The following is a 12888-nucleotide window of genomic DNA, read 5'->3' on the forward strand; positions in this document are numbered from 1 at the left end:
GGACCACTGGCACGGCACCAACATACCTAAACTCACTGGTTAAATCTTATGTGCCCTCCAGAAGTTTGCGCTCTGCAAGTGAACGACGTCTTATGGTGCCATCCCAAAGAAGTTCAAAATCACTCTGATGGACCTTTTCCTTGACTGTGCCCAGCTGGTGGAATGACCTCCCAATCTCAATGCGTACAGCTGAGTCTTTATTCATTTTCAAGAAACATCTAAAGACTCATCTTTTTCACTAGCACTTAACCAACTAATACTAGCACTTTTTCATCTTTTCTTTTATTTAAAAAAAAGAAAAACCTGGCTATGCATTCTGTACTAGACTAACTGAGACTTGTCATGGCACTTGTATACTGTTGTTGTTCTCTTGTTGACCTGACTGTTTCTAGTGTTATCATTTATAAGTCGCTTTGGATAAAAGCGTCTGCTAAATGATTAAATGTAAATGTTAATGATACTTACATTTGTCTCTTTTGGATAAATATAGCCAAAATCCGTTGCCATAACTTCGCTGCTACTAACATAACTAATCGCTAGTGGCAAAAGATTACGTCTTAGTAGAAAAACATTGGTTAATGGAAACGCTGTCATTTAGCAATAAAATGACATAAGTTTTATCAAATCTGTAATGGAAATGTGCCTAATACCTCTTAAAAATAGCAATGCATTGGTTTAACACAGCTGAGAGAGAACAAAGCAAGAGTAGATTAGTTTCAAAATTTCACTAAATCCAAGTAACCTATCCAAGTAGTTGAATGTTTACTAAACAATTTGCTGAAACATATACTATTTCTATAACATTTCATCCATCCCCTCTAGATCAAGGGACCTATATAGACAATTAAAAGTATTGCAGTTTAGCAATTTTTTTTTTTAGCGCCTTGCAAGGACTTAACAATATCAACTCTCATTTAAAAATCATTAAATCTTTGAAGAACTGATAATGTCTATGTGAGAATAGCTAAGATAGATTTTCATTTTTCATAGCCTCCATTTGCTTTTTAAGAATAAGTAATGCAAAAAAACAAGTTATGTTTTGCAAAACTTCTATTCTATTCACAGTCGGTCACAACTCGATACTGTTCTTCCCATATGTTTTACACAATACATGGATAACCCACTCTGCCATATTCACGGCACGAAAATATGCTCAATTTCTTAACAGACAGTAAAAATAATTAATGAAAGATTATTTCTCTCCTGTCTGTAGAAGTATCCCGGACAAAACCCCCATTTGTTAAATACTACGGTGCCCGTAAGGTGACTTGTTCGGTTGTACTTAGTTTTGTCGTGGCCACGACATAATAACTTGAGGGAACGTGGTAATATGTCGTGACCATGATATTTTAATTTGTGGGAATGTCTTATTAACTTGCGGGAATGTCATATTATGTTGTGGCCACGAGATCAATTTGTGCGAGATTATTTTGTGTAAGTTTATCATCTCTGATAATCCTAAATTGCTATGGTCATGCAGGTTTGTTTAAGCAATAAATTTGTGGCCACTAGAAAAACATGTTGTTCCCTCAACATAAGAAGTCGTGGCCAGGAGAAATGGATGTTGTTCCCTCAACATAGCATCTCGAGGCCACGACATAAGGATGTTGTTACCTTGACAAAATTATCTCATGGCCATGACATAATATGACGTTCCCACAAATTCATATCTCGTGGCCATGACATATTATCACGTTCCCACGAGTTATGTCGTGGCCACACCAAAATGAAGTAAACCGAACAGGACACCTTACAGGCACTGCAAATTACCCCAAACCCGGATTTTGGTTTAAATAATCATCTCTAGTAGTCATTAATTATTCTTTCTTGTTTTTATAAAAAACGTTGACATTACTAAATATTATTAGCTGTGTGAACTTTCAAGTGAAAGTGAAAGTGAAGTGACATTCAGCCAAGTATGGTGACCCATACTCAGAATTTGTGCTCTGCATTTAACCCATCCGAAATGCACACACACAGAGCAGTGAACACACACACACACACTGTGAGCACACACCCGGAGCAGTGGGCAGCCATTTATGCTGCGGCGCCCGGGGAGCAGTTGGGGGTTCGATGCCTTGCTCAAGGGCACCTAAGTCGTGGTATTGAAGGTGGAGAGAGAACTGTACATGCACTCCCCCCACCCACAATTCCGTCCGGCCCGAGACTAGAACCCACAACCCTTTGATTGGGAGTCCAACCCTCTAACCATTAGGCCACGACTTCCCCACTTTCAGACGAAATGTTGAATGCAGTTATTATGTTAAGTAAAGATAGCTTAAGATGATGAGTTTTTGCAAGGGGAGGAGCCCTGTTCGAACATGTTTGAGCAGTGAGCGCGTGAGTGTTTGAAGATTCCGGCTGATGATGCACACAATGTACTTGGAAAGCAGTATGTAATGGTGAGTGTGTTACCTTCTATATCTTTATCTTTCTGGGAAAATTGATGATCCAAAAGACCGGCTTGATGCCAGTGTTACTGTAGTTAAATCTAAAGTAGTCTAAATGTGCAGATCGAGAGTTTCCCGTAGGTTCACAGTTTAGCTATAATGCTAATATTTAAATTGATGTTTCTTTTGGTTCACAGTTAAGGAAAATTCAGCAAGTGTGTTTGCATGTTCAAATTAGATGTAACATTTACATTTCATTACCATTATCTTCAGTATTTTAACATTAGCATGTGTGCATCAATTATCTTTTTGTTAAAGCTAAGCTAGCTTGTCTTTTTGATATATTATCGTGTCTAGTATTTATAGTAACTGCAACTGAGTTGTTTAGCTTAAAGGGTTAAGCTTTGATGCTAAAATTTTATGCTGAAAGTTTCAGTTAGTCTTGTAACATAATACTTTTTTTTCTCTGTTTTAGGTGTTTGTGTGCAAGAATCTTAAGCATGAAATCATTGACCGAAATAGTATTAGTTTAACTGAGATATTTCAGTCTAGGAGAAAGTTGGGCAGTGTTGACAGCTTTCACATCAAATCAAAGTTGGTCCATATCCATTAAAGACCTGCATTGCATAGTTTTAACAGGGTAAGTACTGAAAATGTATCACAAATCATTTACAACTGGTTGTTTAATGCAAATTGTGCTATTAAGCGATTTAGAAATCGCGCACGCTAAAATCGTGATTTTAGGACGTTTTCTTTTAATCGCACAGCCCTAGAATGGACTGGAAATGAACAGAAAATAATTGGCGGCCCACCTGCAATACCACCGCGGACCACAGGTTGAAAACCACTGCTATAGACTGTTGTGAATGCATTTAGGACCCCTTGCAGAATACCAATTGTTTTACTTCCTAAGACCTCAGTGTATGGTCAGGAGTATGCACCAGTATTCATTTTGTTTTGCCTGTACATGTTTTTTTTTAACCTTCAATTTTTTTTCATTGACTGTTTTATATTAATCACCAATGACCACTGTTTCAGCTAATAATCATTTAAGTTTCTTCTGTAGAAAAAAAGCTTCACCTTGGATGGCCTGAGGATGTGTAAATTACCAGCAGATTTAAATTTTTGTGTGAAATGTTTTTAAATGTAACATCATAAGTTTATATTCCTGCATTAAAGGTCCATATTACCAAAATAAAAAAGATCATTGTGAAGACAGAACTCCAGCAGTCGTAACTATTTGCTTAACATTATTGATGGTTATGTAATGAGAAATTTCTTGATTGTGCTCTAATGTTTTTAGGATTCTGATGACATTGGAATCCTCTTCATTGAGCATGAAGGCTCTCATCTTCTCTCCATCTCAATCCAGCCTCATTGAAGACCATCACTGAAGGAGAAGTCGTGATGGACAAAATTGATGACTTGCCAAAAGCTATGAGTATTCTGTATGGACTTGCATACACAATGCATCTCAACTACCCTAAATCTATGAAAAACACATTCCAGTTCATCCAACACGTACTTCTCATGAAAAAACAGCTTACAATGTAAGGAAATCCATGAAGCTGCCATGAGAAGCCACTTGTTTTGTTGTATAAGACATTAAAGTGTGTTCTGTCACTGCATATTAGTGCTGTTAGTGCTCAGTTAATGTGTCACACAATTTTCAAGGGATATAGCATAAATTGTTGAATAATGTGTGGTCATGTTTCTTCCACAAACTAGTTACAATTGTTAGTAAGTGCTTTCAAAGCTTATTTTTACTTGTCCTGTGGCTAAGTTTAATGCATTGTCATGTTACCATTTCTTTGGTAAACAATAAAAAAGATTGTGCATTGTGCATCTGTTTTCCTTTATTGTTTTTCCAATTTATTTGATTTTTTTTTTTTTTAATTCAATCTATGTCTAATTACATTAACATTTCACAAATATAACATTTATCATTACTTAAAAACATTTGTTAATGTTATTTGTTAATTCAACTAAAGCTATTTAGTTTCAGTTTGGGTCAAAACTTAAAAAGTTTTGTGCAACGTGTTTCCGCGCTATGTTTTAGTAAAGTCAACTAATTTGGGCGAAGAGGGAATATCAGATATCATGATATATCCTAACAGTTATCATTTTAGAGAAATGTTATTAAGCCCACTGAGATGAGAGGAAAATGAGAGGAAACGCATCTTCTGTACTGATAGCACATGCGGGTCAGTGCGCGAGATGCTGACTCAAACCAGCCGCGATTTCCACTGCTGGCAAAAATGGCAAAATTCTACCTCTGTGCCCATTGAAAGACTTTTCAGTACTGCTGGGGACGTGCAGAGCATCTTGTTTATTTTCTTAATTAAACTCTCATTTCATGTGAAAGATTAGAGGGTTTTACGTTAATTTAATTATGATGCAGGAGATGTGTATGATCTCCCGTAATATTTGGCTACTGTTCTAATCATAGCCTATCCAATCAATGAGAGACGTGAGCCTGGTGCGACGCACACAGCCGCCCTTATCCTGGCAGGGATGGATGCAAGGCAGACACGGAGCTCCTGGTCCACAGTCCTCAGTCGCTCCCTGTACTTGTTCTTGATGTACGTCAGGCTTGAAAAGCTCAGTTCGCACAGATAAATTGTGGAGAAGGGTAGCAAAATAGCAACTACTTGAAGCTACTGGATGCTCTTTTTTCACTGAAATCCAAAACCTGTCCAATTCCATGTCACCAAATCTCATTTTCAATGTGCGGTCTTCCCTGATCTCCATCAGTTTCTCCTCTGTTGGCAGTGGCCAGTCCTTTGCACTCTCCAGAGCGCTTGAACTCCAAGGATCCCGGACCCAGTCAAACGGTGCATAAGACTCCGATGGAAAATAATGATTAAATCGCTCATCGAGAGATTTCAGATTCTGGCTTATGAGATCAGAAAGTGTACTGCTGTTTACATGCACATTGCACAGGGGAAACATATCCAGCCTGCCCTATCCCACAAAGGAACGCCAGAGTGTGAGCTTAGATCTGAAGCCACGCAGTTTGTCAGACGAGGAGAGGAGGTTTTCTTCTTTGCCTTGCATTTTAATGCTCAGCTCATTGAGGTGCTTAAAGATGTCAGCCAAATACGCGAGTTTTAGGCACCATTGCTCATCTGCAAACAGCTCTGCATATGCAGATTTTTCTTCTGTCAAGAAGACTCTGATTTCTTCCCTTAACTCGCACAATCGGCCCAAAACCCTTCCCCCGTGTCAGCCAGTGGACTGCCGTGTGTAGCAACAAGCTCTGATGCTCTGCCCCCATTTCCTCGCACAGAATCGAAAACAGATGGCTCTGTAACGGGCGCGCCTTTATGAAAGAAAAAATGTCCACTGCTCTGTCAAGCATGTCCGAAAGTTCTTTTGGGAGCGTCTTAGCAGTAAGTGCCTCTCTGTGAAGGAAGCAGTGGGTTGTTCGGATCTCAGGGTTTTGCTGTTTGGCCCTGCTAATGAAACGTTTGGCACAGCCTGTCATTGCAGCTGCACCATCAGTACAGATACTAATACAGTTCTTCCAACTCAATCCTCCCTTTTCAAGATACTCAGTTGTCACACAATACATTTATTCTCCTGTTGTTTTGTTTGGCAGCGGTTTGCAAAAGAAAAAATTCTCTCTAATACGGTCCCCATGCACAAACCGAACATTTGCCAAGAGCTGAGCGTGCCCACTCACGTCCGTTGACTCATCAAGTTGTAAAAAAAATGTCCACTTGTCTTGATTTTCCCCAAAACGACATCTTCAATCTCCACAGACATGTCATTGATTCCCCTCCCTATTGTACAATCCGACAGCGGGACCTTTGACATTTCTTTTGCAGCTTGAGGCCCTGCCATTTTGTCCACTATTGCTGTACATGCTGGCATAACATGTTTTACAATGACAGTTTCTGTAATAGTGTGAGGCATCTTTGTTTTAGCTACAGTGCCTTCTCCGAGACTTTAGCAGATTTAATCATCATTTGTTCTTGACGGCTTTGTTGGCTTTTCATTCTAACAAAATATTCAGGATCCTTGTCAGCAAGTGATGGACGATTGGTGGTCAGGTGTCTTTTAAGTTTGCTCAGAACCATCCCTTGACAGTTTCATCCCACATATTACACACAAAGGGAGAGGACATGTTGCATCCCCAGTACTGATGAAGCCAAATTTTAGGTAATTTTCATTGTATGTTCTCTTTTTAGCCTTGTCTACCTTTGCGACCTTTGTATATATTCTAGTTGACCCCCCAGCATGAGTTTTTCAAAGCGACCGTTATTAATGTGTCACTTTATGGTTTCAATGGTGACGCGTCATTGCTTGTCACGTGACACACCGCAGCAACAACAGAGCTGAATGAATGATGATCTGCTTTTATGTCATTTTTCCTTTTTTTATTCAAAATTTTCACAAATTTGTTAGATATGGCATGAAATATCTGATATTCAGATTGTCAAATATATGCAAGTAGAAGTGTTTTGTCGTTTAAACACCTTTATAACAATCGCGTTAGCTGAGCTGTATGTACTATGGGCGCCGCCATCGCCGCCGCAGACGCAGTTCAGAGAATCGGATCTGTTGGATTTACAAGACGTGAATTCATCCACTTCTCCCAAAATACATCAATTAAGAGGCAGGTGATCTGGGACAAGAATAGAGTAAACTTAAAGTTACTTACACAATGTGTATCTGATATGAATAAAACTAATTATACTGGAAAGGATTATTACTGCCTCTTCCTTTGACATCAGTGTGTATTTTACAAACTCTAAATGTATTGTTTTTTTAGTACTTATATGTCTGAAACCTAAAATAAACATTATGTGGCTGAAAACACTGAAAAGTTGTGATATATGACAGCTCTGAGCGCGCCTGTCTCTGGCTCAGTGCCAGCCAACGCGAAAGCACATTTGAATTTACGTGATGCACTGACCGTTCTAATCACATGTGTGAATGTGTGATCGTACGTGCGAAAGGGTTAAAAAGAAGAAGAATGTATTTATGTATATTCAAATATATTTTATATATGAAATGTCAGATTTTTTTAAATTATTATAATTTTTTTTAGCCTTTGTAATTTTTTGGCGGCACCCCTGACACAGTCACGGGGCACCCCAGTGTGCCGCGGCCACCCACTTTGAGAAAGGCTGGATTAGAGAACTGGCTTTACTGACGAGATGTGCATTAACGATCGGCCGATCGTGATCGTAGCAGCCCTATCAAAAAAGTTTTTCTCACTTGTCATCCTGGCATAATGTTGCCTAATCTTATTATTATTTTTTTTAACAGTTAAAATAAAATAAAATTAAAAATACATTACTGTGGATGTTGTTTACTTCATTAATGTGTTTAACTGTGTTAATGGAATAAGGATGCGAGTAGGATTCGGTATTCGGTTTCGGATTCGGCCGAATCTTAAACAGTGGATTCGTATTCAACCGAACCCCAAAAATCTGGATTCGGTGAATCCCTAAGTAAAACTATTTATCAGAGGTGTCAAGTAACGAAGTACAAATACTTCGTTACTGTACTTAAGTAGAAATTTGGGGTATCTATACTTTACTTGAGTAATTATTTTTCAGCCGACTTTTTACTTCTACTCCTTACATTTTCACGCAAGTATCTGTACTTTCTACTCCTTACATTTTAAAAAATAGCTTCGTTACTGCTATTTCATTCCGGATTGTTATCGTTCAGAGAGAGAGAAAGAAAAAAAACCTATCCAGATAAATCGCGCCATCAGGATGGAGTGAATTTGATTGTGGTTGGATGAGAAGTATACACATATACCATTCCGACACCCTATTGGTCCGTACGCGATCCATCACACCTGCACATGACACAAGTCACATCACACTCCAGCAAGGGCATAGACAGTTTTGGATTCGTTTATCAAACAATGTATTTCTTAAAAGTAGGTTGGAACCGGTATCCGATCCGATTAAATTTCAAATGAAACCGGCGTCAGTCCGGTCTCCTCCCGTCTTTCAGCGCGCTCTTCAATCCGCCGACCACGGTGGAGCAGCGCGAGCTCAAACAGAGACAGAGGACACAAGGTGTGTGTTTACCGATAGATTGTTAGAATATCTGTATCTGTGAAGTTCTTTGTCATAAATACAGTTTACAAAAGGTCACGATCAGTCGGTTTCTCATCTACTGTAAAGTTTCGCTTGTCACCGCTAATCACGAAACAGCTGTTTCCTCCAGCGACAATCTAGCCCTTAACACATATGAACGAACACATACTTTAATTACACTTATTTAAATATACTTCGTTTAATCATACGTACTTTATACATACACTGCTGTGCAAAAGTCTTAGGCAGTATTTTCACTTAAAAGAATGGTGTTCGGCCAGTTATTTATATATTTTGCTGTAGTGTGGCAGTATAAAATATCAGTTTACATTTCCAAACATTCATTTTGCCATTGTCAAACTCCTTGTGCATTCAAAATCGCACTAGATTATTATTAAAATTAATGGCAAACTACTGTCCTACTGACACATTGCAGCAAAAGATATAAATAACTGGCTTAAAACCCTTTTTTGGGGTGAAAACACTATTCTTTCTTTTCCATAAGACTTTTGCACAGTACTGTATTTTAAAAACGAGATTGTTGCTACTTTATAAAGAATGAGCATACAGTCATTCACAGAACTGATTTAAGACAGTGACAGACAGCACTCATCTTAACTAAATATCAGAGTGAGTGACAGAGATACAGTAGAAACATTATGTGTACTTTTGTATTAAATAATGACCCAGATTGTGAAATATAGTTATTAGCCTTAGATTAAGGGAAGCACAACTTGGGAAATGAGAGCATCCAAGGTGAAAGCTATGGATTTATTTTAAATATTTGTAATGTTCTTTAATGTTATCCATAGTTTTTTTTTTTTGTAGTTCTTTTTTTTTTTTTTTTTTTTTTTTTTTTTTGTATCGGTTCAGGCACGTTGAGGTGCCAGTACCATTTTAAAAGTATCGAAAAGGCACTGGACCCTACTTAAAAGTTATTATTTATTTCTCAGTACTGGCTCATTTGCCAAATGGGTGCTTTCTCTTCGTCCTCCACAAATTAAGCTACTGTAGGTAGTTGGGTAGTGAGACATTTTAATAAATTATCGTTTGCGATTGATGACGCAAATGACAATGTTGTGATATCTAGGCTATAGAGCATCACAGTCCCACCCACAGCTGGTGCCGGAACTAAAAATTCAATGCAATTTCTGCATTGACATTTGGGGTATAAGCCATTAAAACGTAACCATACATGGTAGACTTAAAACCAGCTACGGCTGTACTAAGCGACAGTATATGCTCATATAAACGTAAAAAGATCATGGGGGCACTAACCTTGTTTTGATATAAATGCCTTTTATTCGCGATGTCTTGGCTAAGTACTTCATTACCCACAATCCTGAACAATCCCACAATCCCACAGTGATGTATCTGATTGGTGGAGCTCGTGTAACTGTCTGGTTAAACCCCTCGAAGGTCCGTGAAGACTGAAGATCATTAATAAAAAAATAAAATAAAATAAAAACCTGTGTTGCGTTTTTGCACGGTAGACTTATCAGTGCAATCATGATCTCCTTGGCTGCCATTGAGAGTTTTGCAGGGAGGTTGGTAACTTTAGTTAGCATTATCGTCCACTTTAGCTAGGCTACTGTAGCCTCCATATGAAATGAGTCATATCAAGCATTTTATAATGCCACTGTCAAAACAATATTTAGCCTAGACATACCTTTTTGTGCATTTACTGAACATTTGTGTAATGGCAACGACATGTGTTGACAACTGAGCAGTGATTGCAATCAGATACAAAGCACTGCACCATTGCTGACGTTATCGTTAACCACTTTTACACACGCACACAATATAAAATACACGATGATAAAATAAAAATCAATACACAATACATATTTAAAACACTATTTATTTACACGATTAATACTGAAAGAACTGCTATTACTGCACATTCACTATATAAAATAAAATTCACTGGAGGAAAAAGTTCGCGCGAGCGGCCGTCATCAGATTTGGATGTCGCTCAAAAGGCTCGTTGCCTCGTTCGCAGTTGTGGCTTCAGTCGAATTCAATGTGGCGCGGTGGTTTATGGGATGAGTAGTTCCTGCGCTCGAAATGAAAATATGTACACATTCTTGTACCTTTGACTTTTTTTGGATTTTGTCTTAATTTTTTCACTTTAAATTATATGTTATATGCTTATGAGTTCAGCCGTAGCTGGTTATCCTCACACATGCTCTAAAACTCTTTAGATACGGATTTTTTCGAAAGTGAATGGGAGAAATGAATGGGAAATTTACTTCCGGCACCAGAGCTCTCTTGGGCTGTGGGTGGGACTGTGAAGCTCTATATCAACTTTGTAACTCGTTCCCCTCCGAACACTGGACATAGCAGACGTATGTACCGAATACAAGAAGCTATCAATCAAGAAGGTATCAGGATTATGAGTTATTTTTCATTTTTAGTTTTTGAATAATCACTTAGATTAATCATTTATTTTGACAGCACTATAATGTTTATTGTAAATAGTCAACCACTCAAGAGTAATTGTTTCTTAGCCTGCACCAATGTTCTTGTCCATTGCCCTCACAGAGTCCTGCAGCTAAGCTTGGATGTACATTTACATTCCATTCAAGGTTATTGATGACATGCCTCTGAAGTTTGACTTTTTGCACCATAACAATACTTACTGGCAACTAGTCATCATATCTCTAGCTCTTTAATGTATTTGCATTGTACTAAAGTGCGTTCATTTTAAATGGGCATATATGCGGCTGAAACATGTAGCCTAGTGCATCCCAAATTTTTCAACATGAACATTTTAATATAACATTATAGTCATTATGGCCTTTAGAAAATGTTTTTTTGAGGAGGTGGGGTAGTGCACAATAGGCCCTTGAGGCACGGCCCAAGCTTTTTAAACCCTAGTATCTATACTTCTACTTGAGTAATGAAAGCCAATACTTTTGACACCACTGCTATTTATAATTATATTATAAAATCATAAAATCTAATAAAAATCAACATCTCAATCCAACTAGTAACATAACCAGGATGCATTTAATTATGCTATGGCTCAGCAATTTCGTTATGAGCAGATCTGTAGAAATTAGTCATGTCATTGTCCAGCTCAGTTCAGTTCTCATTCTAATGGCATCAGTTCATCATTCATAATAATGGAATGAACAAAATTCCACTGAATATGCTGTTTGTTTTTTATTTGTTTCCAGGAGAGCATCAACCCATTGAAAAGTGTTCAACATACAGTCTCCCACTCTTTGCAACAGAGGAAGCATTAGGAAAGAGGAGAAGAGAGACAGTGAAAAAGCACTCGACAGATGTTGGTGAGACTTTATTTCTGGAAATGCATTAAAGGTCATTCACATTCTAGTTAACCACAAATGAAAACCTGATTTTAGATAGTAACTAGTCCCTAAACTAAAAATACTTTCTCACACTTTTTTATTCTTTTTTTTTTCCTGTTTCCAGAGGGTGTTCGGGTTCCTTGCCACTGCTGACTTTTGGCTTTCTTATTTGTGAGCACTTAATATTGATTAACATTATTGATGTGATTCCACTTGACACTACACTCTAAAAAACACTGGGTTGTTTTTTCAACCCAAATGCTGGGTTGAGACCACCAAGTTTGGGTTGAAAATTGGTCTGGATTTTAACAGAGCGGGGCTTGGTTGGGAACGTGGACATGAAGGAGAGCAAGCACGTCACGTTAAGATCTTATGTCTCCAGTGTAGGCAGCCGCCATTTTCTCATCGTGAAAGAAGCGAGAAGCGAGTGAAACACATTATGGTAAGTAAAGATTCCAAATGTAAAGTTATCATTTATTGTTTACCCAGTTTTATGAAAGGCAGAAGGTTTTAATCAAAGGCGGAAAACAAAGGAGCTTAACATTATATTGAAAAATACACGGACGTGGTTTTCACCTCAGAAACAGAGGTATTAACGGCCTCCTTTAGCATTACTGAACGGAAGAGGTACTTTAAATATAACGTCCGTGAATGTCTTGTCATATTTACATAATATTTTACAATTTTGAGGTGTCAATAGATGGTTATGGTTAACGTTACACTCATGTTAATTTGTTATCTTATTTTTCGCGGTTAAACTTAATGTACGTAAGTTTCCTAAAGGAAAACACATTGGGTCTCATTCATGAAACACGAGCAGAACGAATTTTTGTGTAAGTCGCGTGTAAAAGTGGTTTTGGCGTAAATTTTCGGATTCATTAAAATGTTCGTATTTTCCAAATGTTAGTTGGTATGAAAGAAATCTACACCTGCTCCCAGCCACGCGTAAATAGTGCGTTTAACTTCTGAATGTTTTGCTCATTAATACGGCTGCATTTTAATTAACCTTAATCGGGTACATATTTACACAGCATTTTGAATATATATATATATATATATATATATATATATATATATATATATATATATATATATATATATATATATATATATATA

The 12888-nt window shown here is 37.7% G+C and overlaps 1 long non-coding RNA gene across 1 annotated transcript; it reads left to right on the forward strand.

Moving 5' to 3' along the window:
* Positions 1–11485: 11485 nt before the first annotated feature.
* LOC113053789 (uncharacterized) lies at positions 11486–12544 on the forward strand. The gene is made up of 3 exons (XR_003277314.1): positions 11486–11751; positions 11897–11943; positions 12085–12544. It is a non-coding gene; the product is annotated as an uncharacterized LOC113053789 (long non-coding RNA).
* Positions 12545–12888: the final 344 nt, after the last annotated feature.

Source organism: Carassius auratus, chromosome 34 (genome assembly GCF_003368295.1).
Source record: "Carassius auratus strain Wakin chromosome 34, ASM336829v1, whole genome shotgun sequence".
Classification (NCBI taxonomy): Eukaryota; Metazoa; Chordata; class Actinopteri; order Cypriniformes; family Cyprinidae; genus Carassius; species Carassius auratus.